General features: G+C 43.9%; 1 non-coding gene and 1 pseudogene across 1 annotated transcript; one reads left to right on the forward strand and one right to left on the reverse strand.

Moving 5' to 3' along the window:
• Positions 1-387: 387 nt before the first annotated feature.
• LOC135042864 (U1 spliceosomal RNA) lies at positions 388-566 on the reverse strand (annotated as a pseudogene).
• A 22,096-nt stretch (positions 567-22,662) lies between these two features.
• Positions 22,663-22,736, forward strand: TRNAN-AUU (transfer RNA asparagine (anticodon AUU)). Its single transcript has one exon. It is a non-coding gene; the product is annotated as a tRNA-Asn (tRNA).
• The last annotated feature ends 1,959 nt before the right edge of the window (positions 22,737-24,695 follow it).

The raw sequence follows: 24,695 nt of genomic DNA on the forward strand, positions 1-24,695 counted from the left end.
AATTTCAAACCACCTCTTATGGTGTAGGGTACCTGGCCTTCTCTGATGTAATCAGAGTTAGATTTGATTAAGTGATTTTATAAAAAAAACAGCCACGAAGCACAATTTAGCAGTGGGTTGCAGAGAAAAAGAAATATGCTGGCAGAAAAATCCAATTGAGTGATTAAACAGCTCTTCATTTTCTGGCTTTATTTTTATGCTAACAAATTTGTGCTCTGAAAAGTGTCCACAAAGCCAAGTATCTGATTAACACCTTTGTAGGGATGGTTTTTCACCTATTATTAAATTAAACTTGCTTCATTGGAAAGGCAGCAAGTGATGTCATCCAAGCAGTGGGTCAAAGTTGGCTTCAAACCTCGTCTGCTTATGAAAAGAGAAAAGGGGTATGCAGGGCATGGCGGCCTTTTGCGGTGCTTGGATGACCCCTAGTTCGCATTAAATAATGCAGTCGAGTTTCCCACATTTGGGGAAATCACAGGGGTCAGCATACCCAGAATGCAATGAATGAACCGCACCCTGGGAGAACAGTCTTCATGACCATGGTATCTCCTATGCAAAATAAGTATGATTTGGGATAGGGCTGGGGAGGGCCGCTGCTCAGGCACATCTCTGTCAAGTAAAGGAGATTCAACTGAGGCAGCACAAGGGAACTCTCATCTGGGGACAACAACTGCAGGGAGAACACATATTTTCAGATGAACATGGGAGGGCAGAAGGCTGCCTAATACTGAAGCACCCCCAAACAACAAACCAAATGCAACAACTAGTGCAAGCATTCCTGGGGGAAGGCCTGCAGCAGATGGATTTGCATATGGCGATGTCATCCAAGCAGTGGGTCAAAGTTGGCTTCAACCCTCGTCTGCATATGAAAAGAGAAAAGGGGCGTGCAGGGCATGGCGGCCTTTTGCGGCACTTGGATGACCCCTAGTTTGCATTAAACACCTCCACCCTCCGTCGGTGTGGGGCTCATGTTGGCTATGCCCCAGCCCCTGAAGCATTCAAGCTGATTTCTTGCAGCAGCTGGGCACTGTAACAGCTCCAGAGCTGCTCTGTAAGGCAAGTAAAAGGGTGTGGGCCCTGCAGCACTACCTGTAGTTCGCATTGTGCGAGACCCCTAGTTCGCATTAAACACCCCCACCCTCCTTCGGTGTGGGGCTCATGTTGGCCATGCCCCAGCCCCTGAAGCATTCACGCTGATTTCTTGCAGCAGCTGGGCACTGTAACAGCTCAAGAGCTGCTCTGTAAGGCAAGTAAAAGGGTGTGGGCCCTGCAGCACTACTTGTAGTTTGCATTGTGCATTGGAAGGCACAAAGTAAGCAGACGGGAGGAGAAGTCAGGATAGTGCACAAGGGTATAGACGGGAGGGGCTCAAGAAAAAAGAAGTGGAAACAGACAGCAAACTAGGCTTCCAATGCACAATGCAAACTACAGGTAGTGCTGCAGGGCCCACACCCTTTTACTTGCCTTACAGAGCAGCTCTGGAGCTGTTTAATCACTCAATTGGATTTTTCTGCCAGCATAATTTTTCTCTTACGTCCTAGAGGATGCTGGGGACTCCGTAAGGACCATGGGGGATAGACGGGCTCCGCAGGAGACATGGGCACTTAAAGAAAGACTTTAGATCTGGGTGTGCACTTGCTCCTCCCTCTATGCCCCTCCTCCAGACCTCAGTTTACTACTGTGCCCAGAGGAGACTGGGTGCTTTTCAGGGAGCTCTCCTGAGTTTCCTGACAGAAAGTATATTTGTTAGATTTTTTTATTTTCAGGGAGCCTGCTGGCAACAGACTCCCTGCATCGAGGGGCGGAGGGGAGAGATGCACACCTACTTCTGTGAGTTGATAGGCTCTGCTTCTTAGGCTACTGTACAGCATTAGCTCCAGAGGGATCGGTACGCAGGTCTCACCCTCGCCGTCCATCCCAGAGCCGCGCCGCCGTCCCCCTCGCAGAGCCGGAAGATAGAAGCCGGGTGAGTATGAGAAGAAAAGAAGACTTCAGAGGCGGCGGAAGACTTCATGATCTTCACTGAGGTAACGCACAGCAGTAAAGCTGTGCTCCATTGCTCCCATACACCTCACACACGGCAGTCAGTGTAAGGGTGAAGGGCTCAGGGGGGACGCCCTGGGCAGCAATATAGACCTCTCTTTGGCAAAATAAATATATATGCAGCTAGGCACTGTATATATATATATAAGAGCCCCCGCCATTTTTTTACTATATTTGAGCGGGACAGAAGCCCGTCGCTGAGGGGGTGGGGCTTCTCCCTCAGCACTCACCAGCACCATTTTCTCCACAGCACCGCTGAGGGGAAGCTCCACGGACTCTCCCCTGCTTATACCACGGTAGAAAGAGGGTCTTAAAGAAGAGGGGGGCACATAATTAGGCGCATATATATATGGAAATACAGCGCTACTGGGTAAACATAAAATTATTGTGTTTTTTTCCTGGGTCATATAGCGCTGGGGTGTGTGCTGGCATACTCTCTCTCTCTCTGTCTCTCCAAAGGGCCTTGTTGGGGAACTGTCCTCAGATAAGAGGATTCCCTGAGTGTATGGTGTGTCGGTACACGTGTGTCGACATGTCTGAGGTAGAAGGCTCTCCTAGAGAGGAGCAGGAGCAAATTAATGTGGTGTCTCCATCGACAACGCCGACACCTGACTGAATGGATATGTGAAATGTTTTAAGTGCTAATGTAAACTTATTACACAAGAGATTAGACAAAGCTGAAGCTAGGGAACAGTCAGGGAGTCAACCCATGCCTGTCCCTATGTCGCAGGGACCTTCGGGGTCTCAAAAGCGCCCACTATCCCAAATAGTTGACACAGATACCGACACGGATTCTGACTCCAGTGTCGACTACGATGATGCAAAGTTACAGCCAAAATTGGCTAAATGTATTCAATATATGATTATTGCAATAAAAGATGTTTTGCACATCACAGAGTCCCCTGTCCCTGACACGAGGGTACACATCTATAAGGGAAAGAAACCTGAGATAACCTTTCCCCCCTCACATGAGTTGAACAAATTATGTGAAAAAGCTTGGGAATCTCCAGACAAAAAGCTGCAGATTCCCAAAAGGATTCTTATGGCGTATCCTTTCCCGCCAATGGACAGGATACGGTGGGAATCCTCCCCTAGGGTGGATAAAGCATTGACACGCTTATCCAAAAAGGTAGCGCTGCCATCCCAGGATACGGCTACCATCAGGGACCATGCTGACCGCAAGCAGGAGGTTACCCTAAAGTCCATTTACACACATTCTGGTACCTTACTCAGACCGGCAATTGCGTCGGCCGGGGTTGTAGCGCGGTGGCAGCATGGACAGATACCTTATCAGCAGAGATTGAGACCCTAGATAAGGATGCTATGTTATTGACCATAGGGCATATAAAAGATGCTGTCCTATATATAAGAGATGCTCAAAGTGACATTAGTCTACTGGGTTCTAGAATAAACGCTATGTCAATTTCTGCTAGACGAGTCCTATGGACCCGGCAATGGACAGGTGATGCCGACTCAAAAAGGTATATGGAGGTTTTACCTTACAGGGGTGAGGAATTGTTTGGGGAAGGTCTCTCGGACCTAGTCTCCACAGCTACAGCTGGTAAATCAAATTTTTTGCCTTATATTCCCTCACAGCCTAAGAAAGCACCACATTATCAAATGCAGTCCTTTCGATCACAGAGAAACAAGAAAGTACGAGGTGTGTCCTTTCTTGCCAGAGGTAAGGGCAGAGGGAAGAAGCTGCACAACACAGCTAGTTCCCAGGAACAGAAGTCCTCCCCGGCCTCTACAAAATCCACCGCATGACGCTGGGGCTCCGCTAAAGGAGTCCGCCCAGTTGGGGGCACGTCTTCGAGTTTTCAGCCACATCTGGGTTCATTCGCAGGTGGATCCCTAGGCAATAGAAATTGTTTCTCAGGGTTACAAGCTGAAATTCGAAGAGGTGCCTCCTCGCCGGTTTTTCAAATCGGCCCTACCATCTTCTCCCCAGGAAAGGGAGATAGTGTTAAATGCAATTCACAAATTGTATCTTCAACAGGTGGTGGTCAAGGTTCCCCTGCTTCAACAAGGAAATGGAAATTATTCGACCCTGTTTGTAGTCCCAAAACCGGACGGTTTGGTCAGACCCATATTAAATTTAAAATCCCTGAACCTATACTTGAAAAGGTTCAAGTTCAAGATGGAATCGCTAAGAGCGGTCATCGCCAGCCTAGAAGGGGGGGATTTTATGATATCTCTGGACATAAAGGATGCATACCTTCATGTACTCATTTATCCACCTCATCAGGCGTACCTAAGATTTGCGGTACAGTATTGTCATTACCAATTTCAGACGTTGCCGTTTGGTCTCTCCAGAATTTTCTCCGAGAATTTTCACCAAGGTAATGACGGAAATTATGGTGCTCCTGCGAAAGCAAGGTGTCACAATTATCCCGTACTTGAACGATCTCCTCATAAAAGCGAGATCAAGAGAGCAGTTGCTGAACAGCGTATAACTTTCACTGAAGGTGTTACAGCAACACGGCTGGATTCTCAATATCCCGAAGTCGCAGTTGGTTCCTACGACTCGCCTGACTTTGCTTGGGCATTATTCTGGATACGGACCAGAAAAGGGTTTATCTTCCGATAGAAAAGGCCCAGGAACTCATGACTCTGGTCAGGAACCTATTGAAACCAAAACAGGTGTCAGTGCATCACTGCACTCGAGTCCTGGGAATGATGGTGGCATCATACGAGGCCATTCCCTTCGGCAGGTTCCATGCGAGGATCTTGCAATGGGACCTACTGGACAAGTGGTCCGGGTCACATCTACAGATTCATCAGTTGATCACCCTGTCCCCCAGGGCCAGGGTATCTCTCCTGTGGTGGCTGCAGAGTGCTCACCTTCTAGAGGGCCGCAGGTTCGGCATTCAGGACTGGATCCTGGTGACCACGAACGCGAGCCTCCGAGGTTGGGGAGCAGCCACACAGGGAAGAAATTTCCAAGGTCTTTGGTCAAGTCAGGAGACTTGTCTTCACATCAACATCCTGGAGCTAAGGGCCATATACAACGCCCTATGTCAAGCGGAGACCTTACTTCGCGACCAACCAGTTCTGATCCAGTCAGACAACGTCACCGCACTAGTTCATGTAAACCGCCAAGGCGGCACAAGGAGCAGAGTGGCGATGGCGGAAGCCACCAGAATTCTTCGCTGGGCGGAGAATCATGTAAGCTGTCAAAGTCAGAAAAATATCACGATGCACACTGCCATATTTGCACCTCATATGTGTCCCTGCTGCGCATGCGTGCGCTCTCCCGTGCGTGCGCATACTCGCTGTTGCGGGCACCCGCAGGCGCACGGTATGCGCATTTACGGTAGAGATTGTGTGCGTCTAGCGGGCGACTCTTTCGTTACATATTTTCACCATATAATGCATTTTGTAGATTATGGTCCCTTTGATAGAGTCTGAAAGTTTAGTTAATGTAGTATGTTCCTGGACAGAGAGATCCCTCATTGTTTGATACGAAGGGTCAGACAGGAGTAATACAGTGGTGTTTAGTATCCAACGGAAGAGTATTTAATTAGCAATATTCCGGTGTTGGTTTGAAGCGGATCAATCGCTCGTGCGAATAGTTATGGACATAAGAAGTTTATGAACATTTACTGTATTTGCACTTACTTATCCATGCGGCGGGAAACCCAGTTTCCCTCCCACCTGAGCTGTTGGAAATAGTCACAGCCCACCTGTATGAATCAACCTATGACCTTTTGTTATAATGCGAAGACGAATTCCTGTGTCCAATGAACAATGAGATTGTAGGGACCATTGAATTGTATTGTGTGTGGGGCATAAATAGACAGGCCGATCACATCCAGCACTCACTCTTCATCGGTTATCATTGCTGAAAATCGGGAGCTGGATGTCCAGAGGCGCATGCGATCGTTTCCTTTGTGCGTAAGTTTTCTCCGTAATCATATTGTCTTTTCTTGTTATTATGGGCCATATCTTTCTCTCTCTCTCTTCTCTTTCTCTCATTTTCTCTTAAACGTACTTGTATTGTATTTACTGTGTAGTTACCTGGTTAGTTAGTCTATGTTATATTGTAGTGTATGACTTGTATTGTATTAATTCTTTTGCAAGTATAACATTCATAATATATATATTAGGCGTTGGACCCTAAGCACGGTATTTGTGTATTTCTTATAGTGTTAAGTATTCTCAGAGCGTCGGTGACGCTCGAACAGCTTTTGAGTTAATAAGGTTATACAGTGTTGCATTTACACCCTATCTCTACACTAAGGTTTTACAGCAAATTACATTGTTTGTGGTTTAGACATAAAGGTTTAACATTGTGAGCGTCGGCGCCGCTCGTGATCTCCTCGTGGTCTCGAGCGTCCGCTACGCTGATAGCGTAGCATTACGGTAGTCGCTCACCTATAAGTGTGCCCGATACCAACAGCGTATTCTCGTGAGCGTCTGTATCGCTTGAGCAGCCCGCTCCCGATACAGCGTCCGTTACGCTATAGCGAACCATTACGTTAGTCAGCAGCCAATAGCGTGCCTGCCTGTGATCTCTTGGCCGTGAGCGAACGTGACGGTTGAGCGTCTCGACCACGGCTAAGCGATTGTTACGCAACGAGCGTACCCTTACGGTACTCCATACGCAAATAGCGTACAGTGTTCTTAGACCTCACAAAGGGTTTTAAATAAGATAAATATTTAGCTTTATCAATTGGCGGCTCGTCCTGTCCTTCACATATCTCTGCTAGGTAATTTCAGCAGACATTATCCATCAGCAAAGGGCGGGAGATCATATTCTTCGCAGTGCTGACGGGATAAGCGTCTGTTTCGCTTAGTAAAGGGTGCTGAAGGAATCCGGGAACCGGAGGTAAGAACAACACACTAGTGTCTTTTAAAACTGTTTATTTCTATCTTGCGTACGCACACACGCATATCTGCATTTCTTTTTCATTCGTGTATTTTCATATATCACTCTCCTGTTTGCCATTTTATAATTGATAAAACGTGCTAAGAGAGATTTGTCGCTATTTCATAGTTAAAGTGTAAAAGTAATGCGTTAAGGGATAAAGTGTAAAGCACACACGCAGCTCTACCTAAAGGTAAAAGGAGAGATTGGTGTGTTGCACGGTAGACGACTGAGGATCATCTACATTGATAAAACGTGTTAGTTGTGTTACGGTGGACATTGGTTTTGTATACACGTGTCTCTAACAAAAGGCTGAGACTCGCGTACGCAAAGGCCGACGCACGCAGCGTAAATTATGCAACGGAGCGTCTGGGTACGCCCACGTAACTCAAATCACACGATAGTGTTGATTTTTAAATAGCACAATAAGCGATAAATAGCGCAATAAGCGATAAATATCGCAACAGGCGATAAATAGCGCAACAAGCGATAAATAGCGCAACAGGCGATAAATAGCGCAAATCTATTTTAAATCCGAAATTTAAATTAACAGATCCTTCTCCAAATTTACAACACATCTGGTCTAAAGAAAAATTTCTGCGCAGAAATAGAAATAGAAACAAAAGTGTGTATGTGGTGAGTGAGTGTTTGTTTTTACAATTTTGGGGATTGAACCACAGAAATCATCGAGTTCTCGTGAAGTACATACGTGTAAGTGACATACGTGGTGGCTAGGGAGGCATCTCTGGTTAAACATAAAATTTGAGCATTAGAGTGTAGCAGACCAGGAGGTCATACTGTAACAGACCAGGAGGTCAGACCAGGAGGTCGCATAACAGACCAGGAGGTCCAAGTACAGCAGACAAGGAAGTCCGCTATAGAGACAAGGCACAACACCAAGAAGGGTTGGTGCGACACCCATATAGGCCATAAAAAGCTCAGGCTGAAGGAATTCGCAGCTGCTGAATGTCGATTCCAGTGGTCGCTCCGTACATAAGATTAGTTGCTTATGTGCTGAACGATTGTACCGCACGTAATTGTGTGCATTAAGTTAGTCTGACCAGTACCATTTGTGTACAAACCCGGTCATAAAACTATTTGTACATTCTGACGTTATTTGTGTAATTTTTTATTTTCTGAAGGGAAGTTCGCTGGTCACTCAGGAATTGTCCAACAACCAATAGTTACTGGAAAGAGTAAGTGTTCTTCGGATATCTCTCGCATGTTCCAGTAAATAGAGGTTCATAGGGGCCCTGGGTCGAGTACGCCAGCGCTATATCAGTGTGTGGGCGTATTGGTCGGCGTGGGCGAGTGAGTGAGGTGCTCGGTAAACTTCACCGTCAACCTATCTTTTAATATTTTGTTTTTTTGTAAGGGTTCGCTGAAGACCCTGAGATAAAGGTCAGAGGTAGAGCAAGCAACACCTGCAAATTATGGGGGCCAGTTGTTCAGGAAGGGGGCGATCAACCTCGGTTCGGGTTGATTCAGTAAACCGACCAGTCGGGTCGGCAAGGTATGTAATGTGTGAAAAATATGGTTTACATACAGAAATTTTATGTGATGAATGGGAGAGAATGACAGTACATGACGGGGAGAAATTCCCAAGAGTAGGTAGCTTCAGCCCAGAAGTGTTAATGAATTTAAGGAGGAGGATATGTCTCATTAAATCAACAAAGAGACGAATCCAACATTATGATTATTTGCAGCTATGGCAACAGGAGGGTGAAATACAGAGAGGATTGGCTCTGGCGGCGGGATCTGGCCCTATCAGGAAACTGATAGCCACGGCCCCGCCGCCACCATACATATCAGGAGAGAAATTGGTTGCGGAGAATGACGCATCAGGGGGTAACAAACAGGCACTTAGCAACTGTATAAATGTTAAGGATAATGTTAATAAGTTAACCAATGCAAGCATTAACCCGTGCAAGTTGTACCCTGTTTTGAACTTTCCCCAGGAGTGTGATCAAGAGGACGAATCGGCAACAATATCGGTGCTCTCTCTAGCAGCCACTATATCAGAAACGACAGTAGGCACGGCCCAACCCATAAGATTAGTAACAAAGCCCCCTAGCGGAGGGACAGGTGAGGTCGTATCAACGGGTAAGTACGGCACCTTACACTATGCTGAAACCATTTCACCACAGGCTGTAGAATCTACACAGAATGATGTTAGTAGACTTAATCCTGTTAGGGTAATAGCTGTTCCAAATGGGAAAACTGACACATCAGGAGTCACTCCTATCAGGAACATTGCCATGTATATCCCATTTTCCAGAATGGAATTAAGGACCATAGTGTCTGAATTCCCTGACCCCAGAAAAGACTTAGTTGCTAGCCAAAAATACATCAGAGACCTAGGAAACACTTTAGAGCCCAATAACAAAGACTGGCAGATATTGCTGAGGGCATGTTTACCCTCCAATGTCGACTCAGCTCAATTTTTAGCTGACTGTGGATTGGATCTGGATGTACCTCTTACAGATGTGTACAACAAAGATAACGTAAAAAGAATAAATTTACAGTTAAAGGAGTATTTCCCAGCTGTAGCCAAATGGAATAGAATTTTTTCCATTAAACAAAAAGAGACAGAAACAGCTGCTGATTATTTTCACCGGGCATTATTAGAAATGGCAAAGTACACTGGCATAGAGGACATTAGGACCAATGCAAACCATCAAGAAGTAGCAGTATCTGTGCTAATGGATGGTTTAAAAGAAGCATTAAAGACAAGGGTACAGACCACGCAACCATGTTGGCGAGGTCTGTCAGTGGCTACTTTGAGAGAGGCTGCTATTGATCACGACCGGAATATCACCAGACACAGGGAGTCGCAAGGTGATAAGTTAATGTCAGTAAGTATACAGGCCCTGACCACAAAACAGCCTGTGTTTATATCACCAAACCCTGTGGGTAAGTCAAATGTGGTAACATGTTATTTTTGTCATAAACAGGGACACATAGCACGAGACTGTAGAGCGAAAAATTCGCAAAGATCTTACCAACCCCCTAGACAACGACACGACACACGACATTGGGAGCAAGGTCCGCAGAGACGGAGTTATGAGCCACATGCAGGAGAAACAAAAAGATACCCCCCGAACAGAGACTGGCAAACTCCTGGCAGTTCCCATTTAACCCCTTCACAAGTAGTTGCTGCCAGCGGGATTCAGGGAGGTCACCATACCCAATAGGGGTGTAGCCATACCTGTAATCTGCAGCCAGTAAAATTGATTGCAAGCCTTGGGAGTGAACCTGAAATTGCAATCAATGTAGCTGGTAAATCATTAAACTTTCTTGTAGACACAGGGGCGGCCAAATCAGTGATAAATTCGACAGTGGGCATGAGAACCACTGGTAAGACAATTCCAGCCATAGGGGTAACGGGAGTAGTCCAGCACTACCCTGTTAGCAAACCAGCCGAGATTACAGTAGGGCCTTTACATACCAAGCATTCCTTTTTGCTGGCTGCATCGGCACCGACTAATCTCCTGGGAAGAGACTTATTGTGTAAAATGGGGTGCGTCATTTATTGTACTCCTGAAGGTGTATTCTTGGACATACCTGAGAATCACGCTCAGGAAGTGCGAGACATGTTAGACTCCCCATCAAAATTAATGTCACATACCATTATGACAAATAGGACTCCATCCAAAGTAGAAGAAATGACATCCCAGATACCAGAGTCACTTTGGACTAAAGATGGACAGGACACTGGATTAATGGCAAACGTAGCTCCAGTAGTTGTACAAGTAAAAGATGGTAGGATAGCTCCAAAAATCCCACAGTACCCTCTGAAGCCAGAGGTGGAGTTAGGAGTGTATCCCGTAATAGAGCGCTTGCTACAACAGGGTATTCTGGTAAGAACGTCCAGCACTGCCAATAGTCCCATCTTCCCTGTGAAAAAGAGTGGGGGGAGGGGTTACCGGCTAGTGCAGGATCTAAGGGGGATCAACAAAATAGTTGAGAGTCAGTTCCCCGTAGTGCCAAATCCAGCTGTCATCCTTATGCAAATCCCTCCCACTGCGAAATTTTTCACTGTTATTGACCTCTGCTCCGCTTTCTTTTCGGTACCTCTGCACCCTGACAGCCAATATTTGTTTGCATTCACATACAGAGGAGTCCAATACACATGGACTCGATTACCACAAGGTTTCATAGACAGTCCAAGTATATTTTCCCAGGCTTTGCATGATTGTTTACAGTCTTTCCAACCAGAGAGTGGATCAGTATTAATACAGTACGTGGATGATCTACTACTGTGTTCTGATTCATTGGAAGCATCCCTGAAGGATACGAAACAGCTCCTGTTTCATCTTTCAGACACAGGACACAAGGTTTCCAAAGACAAGTTGCAATTATGCCAAACTAAGGTAAAATATTTGGGACACTGTCTAACACAAGGACTGAGACACCTGACCACTGATAGAATTCAAGCAATTAGAGACATGACTCTGCCAAAAACCCAGCAACAGATCAGAACATTTTTAGGAATGTGTGGGTATTGCCGTAACTGGATCCCAGGGTTTTCCATTCTAGCGTTACCTCTGCAGGAGATGGTCTCCTCAAACAAACCTGATCGGATTTCGCATACAGACGAGTCCGAGATGGCATTTGAGAGACTTAAACAGTGCCTAACGCAGGCACCAGCATTAGGTATGCCAGACTATGGGAAACCCTTTGAGCTGTACGGAACAGAAAGTGCTGGTTGCGCGGCAGGCGTCTTAACCCAAAAGCACGGTGATGCCAGCAGGCCAGTAGCATACTACAGCGCTCAGCTAGACACGGTAGCGCGATCCCTCCCCACATGCTTGCGAAGCGTCGCTGCGATAGCATTGCTAGTAACGAAAAGCGAAGATGTAGTGCTAGGTCACAACCTCACAATTCATACACCACATGCAGTGTCAGCCTTGCTAAATTCTGCCCAAACCAGGCACGTCTCATCAGCGCGGTTTACAAGATGGGAATTGGCACTAATGGCCCCCGTAAACATCACCATAAGGAGATGCAGTGCATTAAATCCTGCAACATATCTCCCAGGTGTGCCTGGACAGGCACAAAGGGTGGAGGATGAGAGTGGTGGGGAAGGAGAATTTAACACACAGGAGGACACACATGATTGTATGGAATATTTGACCCAAAATTTTACCGCAAGGCCTGACATCAGTGACAACCCGCTGGAAAATGTAGATCTAACTTTCTACACGGACGGTAGTTGTCACAGACAGTCAGACTCGGGAGACTTGTGTACTGGATACGCAGTCGTAGATGACCAAGGCACCATAGAAGCGGAACCGCTAGGCCCACCTCACTCAGCCCAGGTTGCTGAACTGGTCGCCCTAACCAGAGCATGTGAATTGGCTAAGGGCAAATCAGCCAATATCTACACCGACTCTAGATACGCATTCGGGGTAGTCCATGATTTCGGAGCCCTATGGCGCCTCAGAAATTTCATGACGGCAGCTGGTACACCGGTAGCGCATGCAGCTCACATCAAAAGGCTTCTAACAGCGATACAGGAACCCGACAGAGTGGCTGTTATCAAGTGTAAAGCACACACATATAGCTAGGACCCAGTATCACTTGGTAACAGCCGAGCAGACGAAGCAGCTAAGTTAGCAGCTGGTACCCCCAGACAGACAGACACCACACAACTGATGGTATTTAATACCATCAACACACAGAAGTTGTGTGAAATGCAAAATTTGTGTTCCACACAGGAAAAGGCAGTCTGGAAGGCGAAGGGATATGGCCAGGAGTCCTCAGGACTCTGGACGGATGGACAAGGTAAACCGGTGGCCCCCAGAGCATATCTTCCATGTTTAGCTGAGGCAGCTCACGGGCTGACTCATCTGGGCAAGGAAGGAATGTGCAAGTTGGTAAGAGCATATTGGTGCGCCCCAGGATTTTCATCTCATGCAAGTAAGAGAGCAATGTCATGCCTTACCTGTTTGAGAAAGAATATCGGAAAGGCAATACCAACAGAACCATCTCATATCCCACCTGCAGGCGGTCCTTTCCAGGCAATACAGATTGACTTCATTCAATTACCCCCTTGTCGAAATTTGAAATATGTACTTGTTTGTATAGATGTGTTCTCAAATTGGGTTGAAGCATTCCCGGCGGCCACAAATACCGCTATGTTTACTGCTAAGAAAATTGTGCAGGAATTTGTATGTAGATATGGTATCCCTAGAATTATCAAAAGTGATAGGGGTACCCATTTTACAGGTGATGTCTTTCAAGGAATGTGTAAGTTGATGGGAATTGATAGCAAGCTGCACACTCCATACCGTCCACAGGCGAGTGCGAAGGTGGAAAGAGTGATTAGCACTATTAAAAATAATTTGAGCAAAGTTATGGCAGAAACAGGATTGACATGGCCAGAAGCTTTACCCATTGTACTGTACAGCATCAGAACCACTCCCAGGTCCCCTCTTAATCTGTCCCCTTTTGAAATCTTGTTTGGTCGACAACCGCATGTTATGATTAACCCTCAGGATGATTTGAAGTGTAACAATGAAGTGACTGTAAAGTACCTGGTTAATATGAGTAAACAGCTAAGGAATCAAAATAATAATTTGAAGTTGGTGATTCCTGATTTACCAGAAAGTAATTGTCATGACATTGAACCTGGGGAGTATGTAATGATACAAAATTTTCTACGCTCAGGTTGCCTTATTGACAGATGGGAAGGACCATACCAAGTCTTATTGACTAGCACTACAGCATTGAAAGTTGCCGAGAGAGAGACTTGGGTTCATTCGTCCCATTGTAAGAAGGTTGCTGATCCAGAGAGGTCCCGTGATAAGGAACAGACGGTAGAGGACGTTGTATCACTGGAGTGTCTGTTCCAGGAGGACTGAGGCGGCACCTGAGCATTGAAAATCACAAGATCAAAAGCAGTTGTCGATTCCCTGTTCCCTTTTATTGTTTTTCTCCAACTTCCCATCCCCTCTCCCTCAAATTATTTTCCCCCCCTTCTCATTCTTCTTCGTTTCCTCCTATAAGATGGACTTGCCCCAAGAGACTGTGATCCGGATTTTCCTGTTGACCATGATGTTGACCAGAGCAGTCTGTTCCGGCGAGAGTACCATGGAGGTCGAGAGAGGTTCTGGAATGGGTTCTGATGACAGAGATGGAGGCGTAGTTTTCCGAGAACAACATAATCAACAAGCAAAGGCGAGTATCAGAAAACGATCCGATAGCATTGACAATAGAAGGAATTGTGAAGGATTGTTAGCTGAAGAAAACTGTATCTGTAGGCTCTGTGACAACGTAGTCGAGGATGGGTGCATTAAGAAATGCCAATCCAGTTTTAATATCCACATGGACCGGCATCCCTTGAGTGACTATCACTCCTTAGTGGGTAGCGTGTTAAATCAAACAGATTGTTGGGTATGCTCTCAAGTACCTCAAGGTCATAGCAAATCAGGACTAGTACCATTTCCTTTAACGATAGGGGAGGTACTTGAGCTAAGTGGTGGGAGACCGGTGGACAGGAGGTTTAATATCTCCAGTCCTCCTAGTTTGAAGCTCCACCAATATCATGTGGATAGATCCCTCATATGTTTTAACATTTCCAATCCCCGAAAGCCGGGAAATTGGGAAGTGTCATGGAGTAACCAAACCATGACCTTTTCATATAGAGCAGATAGAATGCCGACAGATACAGAGCTTATACGCCACATAGCCAGTAGAGGAAAATCTTTCCGGTATAGGTATACCCTAGGAAGTAGGATTACGAGAGTTGGAGAGGTATCACCAGGATACTGTGCACATATCGTACAAGCTGATACGTGTACTAGACAGATGGGAGAATTAGGGTTAGGAGATTTCACATGGAAAATGTGTAATATGGTTATGTCCTACTCCGTCCCATATGTTCTCCCCGATGATGCATATTTCATATGCGGGAGGAAGGCGTATAAGTGGCTTGCCCCAAACTCTGAAGGATTGTGTTATATTGGAAAAGTATTGCCTGAGGTAATGACTGTATCACATGCCAAAATGAAAGACATACACCGTGTTGCCCAAACTCCTTATACTCACACCCATTACGAGCACGTAGTTAAACGGCACCTGATAGAAAGAACAGAGCACCCGGCCTCTGACATGATCCATGAATCCACCGGGATTCAGTTTCTACTTGCGTTAGACCTCACTCGCACCGCCAGAGGAGTGTTGAATTATAAATACATATCTGCGCTCGCAAATTTGTTAGACAATATCACAGAAATGTATGATGACACGTTTAGGTATACTGGAAGAGAACTTCAAGCTTATAAAACAGAACTAGTTCAGCATAGAATGATTCTCAATTATCTCACAGCAGTAACAGGTGGATATTGTGTCACACTGGCAACGCAGTACGGCGTGAAATGCTGCACATATATAACGAATAGTACCGAGGACCCGGTCGAGGTCATAGACCAAAAGATGGACGATATTCTCCAATTGAAGTGGGAATTTCGCAGGAGACACAATCTCACCCTTGCTGCTGTGAGTAATGAGCTGACTAGTTGGGTGTCATGGTTGAACCCGCGAAATTGGTTCTCCGGTTTAGGAGAATGGGCTCAAGGAGTTATAATGGATGTAGGGAAGTTTCTCCTATGTATCTTAGGTGTTATCATAACGATTGGCTTGATATTTAGATGCGGTCAGGCTTTAACGAAGTGCAAACGAAGTACCAGGGTGATGAGTTTAAGGAGTGAGGAAATTGTAATGCGATTTCTACGGTCCGTTTCTTTCACCTGTTTTTCCGTTTTCCTCTGAGGTAAAAAGACCCACTTGGACGAGGAATTTGATGAGCCGATATACAGACAACAGATGGATTAAAGAAGAAGTTTTGACAACCTTATACACAGATTTTTGATGAACTATGCCATAGATCCCCAGTTTCCCTAGAAATTTTAAAATTACTCTAGCCCAACACTTTTGTAAATCTATGGACATTGACAAAGCTTTTTGCTCGCACCTTATGGGCAAAAGCACAAAGAAGACTGCATTCAACAGACACCAAACAAGACCTCAATCGACGAATGTTCATTAACCTGACATAGAATACCACTGCATTTACCGTAACTATGTATTTTCTTCATCTCTACAACCTTCAGGTAATTACACACATAGTATAGGGAATACAGGCACAGATATCAGCAATCACATATTCCCCCATTCATGTATCATCAACTAAAATGTGCTCCCCATTTTTGTTACAACCAAAATCCGAAAAAAGCTCGGTAAAGTTTGACAGCCCATCCACAGACCCGTACCACGGGATAAGAAGGAATTCAAATGTATACTTCGCAATACCTCAAAGCTTGATTTAAAACACGTACGGCACGATGATACATGACCCCCCAAACATGGATTCATACACACATGCTTCTGCTATCTCACTAGGTCATACCCTTTTCCTACCTTCTCCTCTCCTCCCCTACCCAACCATGTAAATGTATTAACCCCTGACATATATTTTTCTCTTTTTGAAATGTTTTAGGAAGTGGCAGTTATTGTTGACTGCCAAAGGGTGGACTGTCAAAGTCAGAAAAATATCACGATGCACACTGCCATATTTGCACCTCATATGTGTCCCTGCTGCGCATGCGTGCGCTCTACCGTGCGTGCGCATACTCACTGTTGCGGGCACCCGCAGGCGCACGGTATGCACATTTACGGTAGAGATTGTGTGCGTCTAGCGGGCGACTCTTTCGTTACATATTTTCACCATATAATGCATTTTGTAGATTATGGTCCCTTTGATAGATTCTGAAAGTTTAGTTAATGTAGTATGTTCCTGGACAGAGAGATCCCTCATTGTTTGATACGAAGGGTCAGACAGGAGTAATACAGTGGTGTTTAGTATCCATCGGAAGAGTATTTAATTAGCAATATTCCGGTGTTGGTTTGAAGCGGATCAATCGCTCGTGCGAATAGTTATGGACATAAGAAGTTTATGAACATTTACTGTATTTGCACTTACTTATCCATGCGGCGGGAAACCCAGTTTCCCTCCCACCTGAGCTGTTGGAAATAGTCACTGCCCACCTGTATGAATCAACCTATGACCTTTTGTTATAATGCGAAGACGAATTCCTGTGTCCAATGAACAATGAGATTGTAGGGACCATTGAATTGTATTGTGTGTGGGGCATAAATAGACAGGCCGATCACATCCAGCACTCACTCTTCATCGGTTATCATTGCTGAAAATCGGGAGCTGGATGTCCAGAGGCGCATGCGATCGTTTCCTTTGTGCGTAAGTTTTCTCCGTAATCATATTGTCTTTTCTTGTTATTATGGGCCATATCTTTCTCTCTCTCTCTTCTCTTTCTCTCATTTTCTCTTAAACGTACTTGTATTGTATTTACTGTGTAGTTACCTGGTTAGTTAGTCTATGTTATATTGTAGTGTATGACTTGTATTGTATTAATTCTTTTGCAAGTATAACATTCATAATATATATATTAGGCGTTGGACCCTAAGCACGGTATTTGTGTATTTCTTATAGTGTTAAGTATTCTCAGAGCGTCGGTGACGCTCGAACAGCTTTTGAGTTAATAAGGTTATACAGTGTTGCATTTACACCCTATCTCTACACTAAGGTTTTACAGCAAATTACATTGTTTGTGGTTTAGACATAAAGGTTTAACATTGTGAGCGTCGGCGCCGCTCGTGATCTCCTCGTGGTCTCGAGCGTCCGCTACGCTGATAGCGTAGCATTACGGTAGTCGCTCACCTATAAGTGTGCCCGATACCAACAGCGTATTCTCGTGAGCGTCTGTATCGCTCGAGCAGCCCGCTCCCGATACAGCGTCCGTTATGCTATAGCGAACCATTACGTTAGTCAGCAGCCAATAGCGTGCCTGCCTGTGATCTCTTGGCCGTGAGCGAACGTGACGCTTGAGCGTCTCGACCACGGCTAAGCGATTGTTACGCAACGAGCGTACCCTTACAGTACTCCATACGCAAATAGCGTACAGTGTTCTTAGACCTCACAAAGGGTTTTAAATAAGATAAATATTTAGCTTTATCAAAGCGCACTGTCAGCAGTGTTCATTCCGGGAGTGGACAACTGGGATGCAGACTTCCTCAGCAGACACGACCTACATCCAGGAGAGTGGGGACTCCATCAGGAAGTCTTCGCACAGATTGCAAGTCGGTGGGGACTGTTCCAGATAGACATGATGGCGTCCCGCCTCAACAAAAAGCTACAGAGGTATTGCAACAGGTCAAGAGACCCTCGGGCAGTAGCTGTAGACGCCCTAGTGACACCGTGGGTGTTCCGGTCGGTCTATGTATTTCCTCCTCTACCTCTCATACCCAAGGTGTTGATAATAGTAAGAAAAAGAGGAGTAAGAACAATTCTCATTGTTCCAGATTGGCCGCGAAGGACCTGGTATCCAGATCTGCAGGAAATGCTCACAGAAGATCCGTGGCCACTTCCTCTAAGACAGGACCTGTTGCAACAGGGGCCCTGTCTGTTCCAAGACTTACCGCGGCTGCATTTGACGGCATGGCGGTTGAACGCCGGATCCTAGCGGAAAAGGGTATTCCAGATGAGGTCATTCCTACGCTAATAAAGGCTAGGAAGGACGTGACATCTAAACATTATCACTGTATATGGCGAAAATATGTTTCTTTGTGTGAGGCCAGGAATGCTCATACGTAAGAATTCCACCTGGGCCACTTCCTTCACTTCCTACAAACTGGAGTGAATTTGGGCCTAAAATTAGGCTCTATTAAGGTTCAGATTTTGGCCTTATCCATTTTCTTTCAAAAGGAATTGGCCTCTCTTCCTGAAGTAAGTACAAACTTTTGTGAAGGGAGTACTGCATATTCAGCCTCCTTTTGTACCTCCGGTGGTCCCTTGGGACCTTAACGTGGTGTTAAGGTTATGGTTTGAACCACTTAAAATGGTGGAGTTTAAATATCTCACTTGGAAGGTGGTCATGTTATTAGCCTTGGCTTCCGCTAGGCGAGTGTCGGAATTAGCAGCTTTATCACATAAAATCCCCTATCTGGTTTTCCATATGGATAGAGCGGAATTGCAGACCCGTCCTCAATTCCTGCTAAAAGTGGACTCATCCTTTCATATGAACCAACCTATTGTGGTGCCTGTGGCTACGCGTGACTTGGAGGATTCCGAGTCCCTTGATGTGGTCAGGGCTTTGAAAATTTACGTGGCCAGAACGGCTAGAGTCAGAAAAACAGAAGCACTGTTTGTCCTGTATGCAGCCAACAAGATTGGCACCCCTGCTTCAAATCAGACTATTGCTCTCTGGATCTGTAACACGATTCAGCAGGCGCATTCTATGGCGGGATTGCCGTTGCCTAATTCAGTCAAGGCCCATTCCACTAGGAAGGTGGGCTCTTCTTGGGCAGCTGCCCGGGGGTCTCGGCACTACAGCTGTGCCGAGCTGCTACTTGGTCGGGTTCAAACACCTTTGCAAAGTTCTATAAGTTTGATACCCTGGCTGAGGAGGACCTCCTGTTTGCTCAATCGGTGCTGCAGAGTCATCCGCAGGAGCCCGTTTGGGAGCTTTGGTATAATCCCCATGGTCCTTACGGAGTCCCCAGCATCTTTTAGGACGTAAGAGAAAATAAGATTTTAAACCTACCGGTAAATCTTTTTCTCGTAGTCCGTAGAGGATGCTGGGTGCCCGTCCCAAGTGCGGACTACTTCTGCAAGACTTGTATATAGTTATTGCTTACATAAGGGTTATATGTTAGTTTTCATCGGTCTTGGACTGATGCTATGTTGTTTTCATACTGTTAACTGGGTAGTATATCACAAGTTATACGGTGTGATTGGTGTGGCTGGTATGAATCTTGACCTTGGATTAACAAAAATCCTTTCCTCGTACTGTCCGTCTCCTCTGGGCACAGTTTCTCTAACTGAGGTATGGAGGAGGGGCATAGAGGGAGGAGCCAGTGCACACCCAGATCTAAAGTCTTTCTTAAAGTGCCCATGTCTGCTGCGGAGCCCGTCTATCCCCCATGGTCCTTACGGAGTCCCCATCATCCTCTACGGACTACGAGAAAAAAAATTTACCGGTAGGTTTAAAATGTTATTTTTTTCTCTGCAACCCACTGCTAAATTGTGCTTCCTAGCTGTTTTTTATAAAATCACTTAATTAAATCTAACTCTGATTACGTCAGAGAAGGCCAGGTACCCTACACCATAAGAGGGGGTTTGACATTTTGACTTGTCTACTTAAAGATCACCAAAATCTGATCACAAGGTCAATTACATCCCTGGGTGGGATTGAACCACCAACCTTTTGGTTAATAGCCCATGTAAGTGAAAGAGATCCTGAAGCACTCACTCATCATGGGAAAGTACCAATGTGTTTCTTACAAAAATTCTCCAGATTATTGACTTTTTAAAGTTTTTCTAGGAAACGTTCTAGATAAATGCTTATTAGCCTTTGTCAGTATCTACTTTTGCAAGGTGTCTATGTGGCGCAATCGGTTAGCATGTTTGGCTATTAACCAAAAGGTTGGTGGTTCAATCCCACCCAGGGATGTAAATAACCTTGTAATCAGATTTTGGTGATCTTTAAATAGACAAGTCAAAATTTCAAACCCCCTCTTATGGTGTAGGGTACCTGGCCTTCTCTGATGTAATCAGAGTTAGATTTGATTAAGTGATTTTATAAAAAAACAGCTAGGAAGCACAATTTAGCAGTGGGTTGCAGAGAAAAAAAATTATGCTGGCAGAAAAGTCCAATTTAGTGACGAAACAGCTCTTCATTTTCTGATTTTATGTTTATGCTAACAAATTTGCTCTCTGAAAAGTGTCCACAAAGCCAAGTCTCTGATTAACACCTTTGTAGGGATGGTTTTTCACCTATTACTGAATTAAACTTGCTTCATTGGAAAGGCAGCAAGATGCATCCTCATTTCAATGTCTACTGAAATAATACAGGTTGACACCAGGAAACATAAACGTCACTGCATCCTTGCTGCTTCCTCATGGGGAAGTCTGTTTAATGTGAAAACAAGGTGATATCTAATCAGCACACAGGTAAGGAATTAAGAAAATCCTTCTTTATGGGTGAAGATGTTTCTCACAAAATTGTTGCACCAAAGCATCATTGAAATTCAAGCTGGAAAGATGATTTTAATATATCACTTGTACATTTTGTACTGCTCTTCTGGTGACAATGTAGTTTGTTTTTGTCAATTACCATTTTAATAATAGGGTAAAGAAAATTAAGTGGATTTTTGAAAGAAAACAATACTGTCAATATACTATTAAAACAAATTAAAATGGTAAAAGTTATTGTACTTTAAGTAAAAATAAAAGAGCCAAAATATCAATCCCAGTTTTGGATTACTTTAATTAACAAAAAACAATGCATATAGCAGAGGATAGTTTCAATCTGCCTACCTCTGGGTTATGGGCCCAGCATGCTTCCGTTGCAGTACTCTGCTGCTCATGTAAGTGCAAGAGATCCTGAAGCACTCACTCATCATGGGAAAGTACCAATGTGTTTCTTACAAAAACTCTCCAGATTATTGACTTTTTAAAGTTTTTCTAGGAAACGTTCTAGATGAATGCTTATTAGCCTTTGTCAGTATATACTTTTACGAGGTGTCTCTGTGGTGCAATCGGTTAGCATGTTTGGCTATTAACCAAAAGGTTGGTGGTTCAATCCCACCCATGGATGTAATTGACCTTGTGATTAGATTTTGGTAATCTTTAAGTAGACAAGTCAAAATGTCAAACTCCCTCTTATGGTGTAGGGTACCTGGCCTTCTCTGATGTAATCAGAGTTAGATTTGATTAAGTGATTTTATAAAAAACAGCTAGGAAGCACAATTTAGCAGTGGGTTGCAGAGAAAAAAAACTATGCTGGCAGAAAAGTCCAATTGAGTGATTAAACAGCTCTTCATTTTCTGATTTTATGTTTATGCTAACAAATTTGCTCTCTGAAAAGTGTCCACAAAGTAAAGTCTCTGATTAACACCTTTGTAGGAATGGTTTTTCACCTATTACTGAATTAAACTTGCTTCATTGGAAAGGCAGCAAGATGCATCCTCATTTCAATGTCTACTGAAATAATACAGGTTGACACCAGGAAACATAAACGTCACTGCATCCTTGCTGCTTCCTCATGGGGAAGTCTGTTTAATGTGAAAACAAGGTGATATCTAATCAGCACACAGGTAAGGAATTAAGAAAATCTTTCTTTATGGGTGAAGATGTTTCTCACAAAATTGTTGCACCAAAGCATCATTGAAATTCAAGCTGGAATGATGATTTTAATATATCACTTGTACATTTTATACTGCTCTTCTGGTGACAATGTAGTTTGTTTTTGTCAATTACCATTTTAATAATAGGGTAAAGAAAATTAAGTGGATTTTTGAAAGAAAACAATACTGTCAATTTACTATTAAAACAAATTAAAATGGTAAAAGTTATTGTACTTTAAGTAAAAATAAAAGAGCCAAAATATCAATCCCAGTTTTGGATTACTTTAATTAACAAAAAACAATGCATATAGCAGAAGATAGTTTCAATCTGCCTACATCTGGGTTATGGGCCCAGCATGCTTCCGTTGCAGTACTCTGCTGCTCATGTAAGTGCAAGAGATCCTGAAGCACTCACTCATCATGGGAAAGTAGCAATGTGTTTCTTACAAAAACTCTCCAGATTATTGACTTTTTAAAGTTTTTCTAGGAAACGTTCTAGATGAATGCTTATTAGCCTTTGTCAGAATGGACTTTTACGAGGTGTCTCTGTGGTGCAATCGGTTAGCATGTTTGGCTATTAACCAAAAGGTTGGTGGTTCAATCCCACCCAGGGATGTAATTGACCTTGTGATCAGATTTTGGTGATCTTTAAGTAGACAAGTCAAAATTTCAAACCCCCTCTTATGGTGTAGGGTACCTGGCCTTCTCTGATGTAATCAGAGTTAGATTTGATTAAGTGATTTTATAAAAAACAGCTAGGAAGCACAATTTAGCAGTGGGTTGCAGAGAAAAAAAAATTATGCTGGCAGAAAAGTCCAATTGAGTGATTAAACAGCTCTTCATTTTCTGACTTTATTTTTATGCTAACAAATTTGCTCTCTGAAAAGTGTCCACAAAGCCAAGTCTCTGATTAACACCTTTGTAGGAATGTTTTTTCACCTATTACTGAATTAAACTTGCTACATTGGAAAGGCAGCAAGATGCATCCTCATTTCAATGTCTACTGAAATAATACAGGTTGACACCAGGAAACATAAACGTTACTGCATCCTTGCTGCTTTCTCATGTGGAAGTCTGTTTAATGTGAAAACAAGGTAATATCTAATCAGCACACAGATAAGGAATTAAGAAAATCTTTCTTTATGGGTGAAGATGTTTCTCACAAAATTGTTGTCCCAATGCATCATTGAAATTCAAGATGGAAGATGATTTTAATATATCACTTGTACATTTTGCATTGCTCTTCTGGTGACAATGTAGTTTGTTTTTGTCAATTACCATTTCAGTAATAGGGTAAAGAAAATTAAGTGGATTTTTTAAAGAAAACAATGCTGTCAATATACTATTAAAACAAATTAAAATGATAAAAGTTATTGTACTTTAAGTAAAAATAAAAGAGCCAAAATATCAATCCCAGTTTTTGATTACTTTAATTATAAAAAAAAATGCACATAGCAGAGGATAGTTTCGATTAATCGACCTCTGGGTTATGCGCCCAGCATCCTTCCATTGCACTACTCTGCTGCTCATGGAAGTCCGAGAGATCCTGAAGACTAAATTGATTAAAGGCCTAAAAGTACTGGACTATAAGGAAAGACTTACTAGGCTGAATATGTATACACTAGAAAAGAGGTGCCTAAGAGGAGATATTATTAATATCTTCAAATATGTAAAGATACATAACAAAGAGTTATCAGAGGAATTATTTATTAAAAGAACACGTGGTCACTCGCTGCGACTGGAGGAAAGTTCAGAACGCAATGGAGGAAAGGTTTCTTCACTGTTAGGGCAATCAGGATGTGGAATTCCCTGCCAGGGAAGGTGGTAATGGCGGACTCTGTAATTGGATTTAAAAAAGGAATGGATACATTTCTGAATGAAAAAGCTATCCAAGGTTATAATACTTAAAATATCAACATGGTTAATCCGGGGGTAACATGAGTTATAGTAGCTAACTAGTCATAAAACATTATTCAGCAAGTATGTAGAATCATCACAACTTAAAACAGGTTGAACACGATGGGCAATTTGCCTCTATTCAACCTCAAAAACTATGTTACTATATGTTACTATATTACTGTAGTATACAGAACACCACAATGCAATGAGCAGTGATAGTGAGCACTGATGAGGATACTAGAACTGACACTGAGCAGCAAGATGCAGCACTGGACTATTAGTAATGTACTGTAGTATGCTGAGCACCACAATGCAGCACAAGACAATGAGCAGTGATACTGAGCACTGATGAGGATACTACTGAGAACTGACACTGAGCAGGAGAGACACACTACTAGTATTACTGAGCAGCAATAAGTAACCACTGATACTGAGCACTGATATTGAGATTTCCACTGAGAGAACATAGCCACGTCCTCTCCGCTCTCTCTTCAATGCACGAGTAAAAATGGCGGCAACGCGCTGCTCTATATATAATATCCGAATCTCGCGAGAATCCGACAGCGGGATGATGACATTTTCCCTTGTTCAGGTTTTCCGAGTCAGGCGGGAACAACCGAGCCTGCCTCAGACCAGTGTAAACCACGTGGAGTTCGTGGGGAATTCGGTTCTCGGA

Source organism: Pseudophryne corroboree, unplaced genomic scaffold (genome assembly GCF_028390025.1).
Source record: "Pseudophryne corroboree isolate aPseCor3 unplaced genomic scaffold, aPseCor3.hap2 scaffold_841, whole genome shotgun sequence".
Classification (NCBI taxonomy): domain Eukaryota; kingdom Metazoa; phylum Chordata; class Amphibia; order Anura; family Myobatrachidae; genus Pseudophryne; species Pseudophryne corroboree.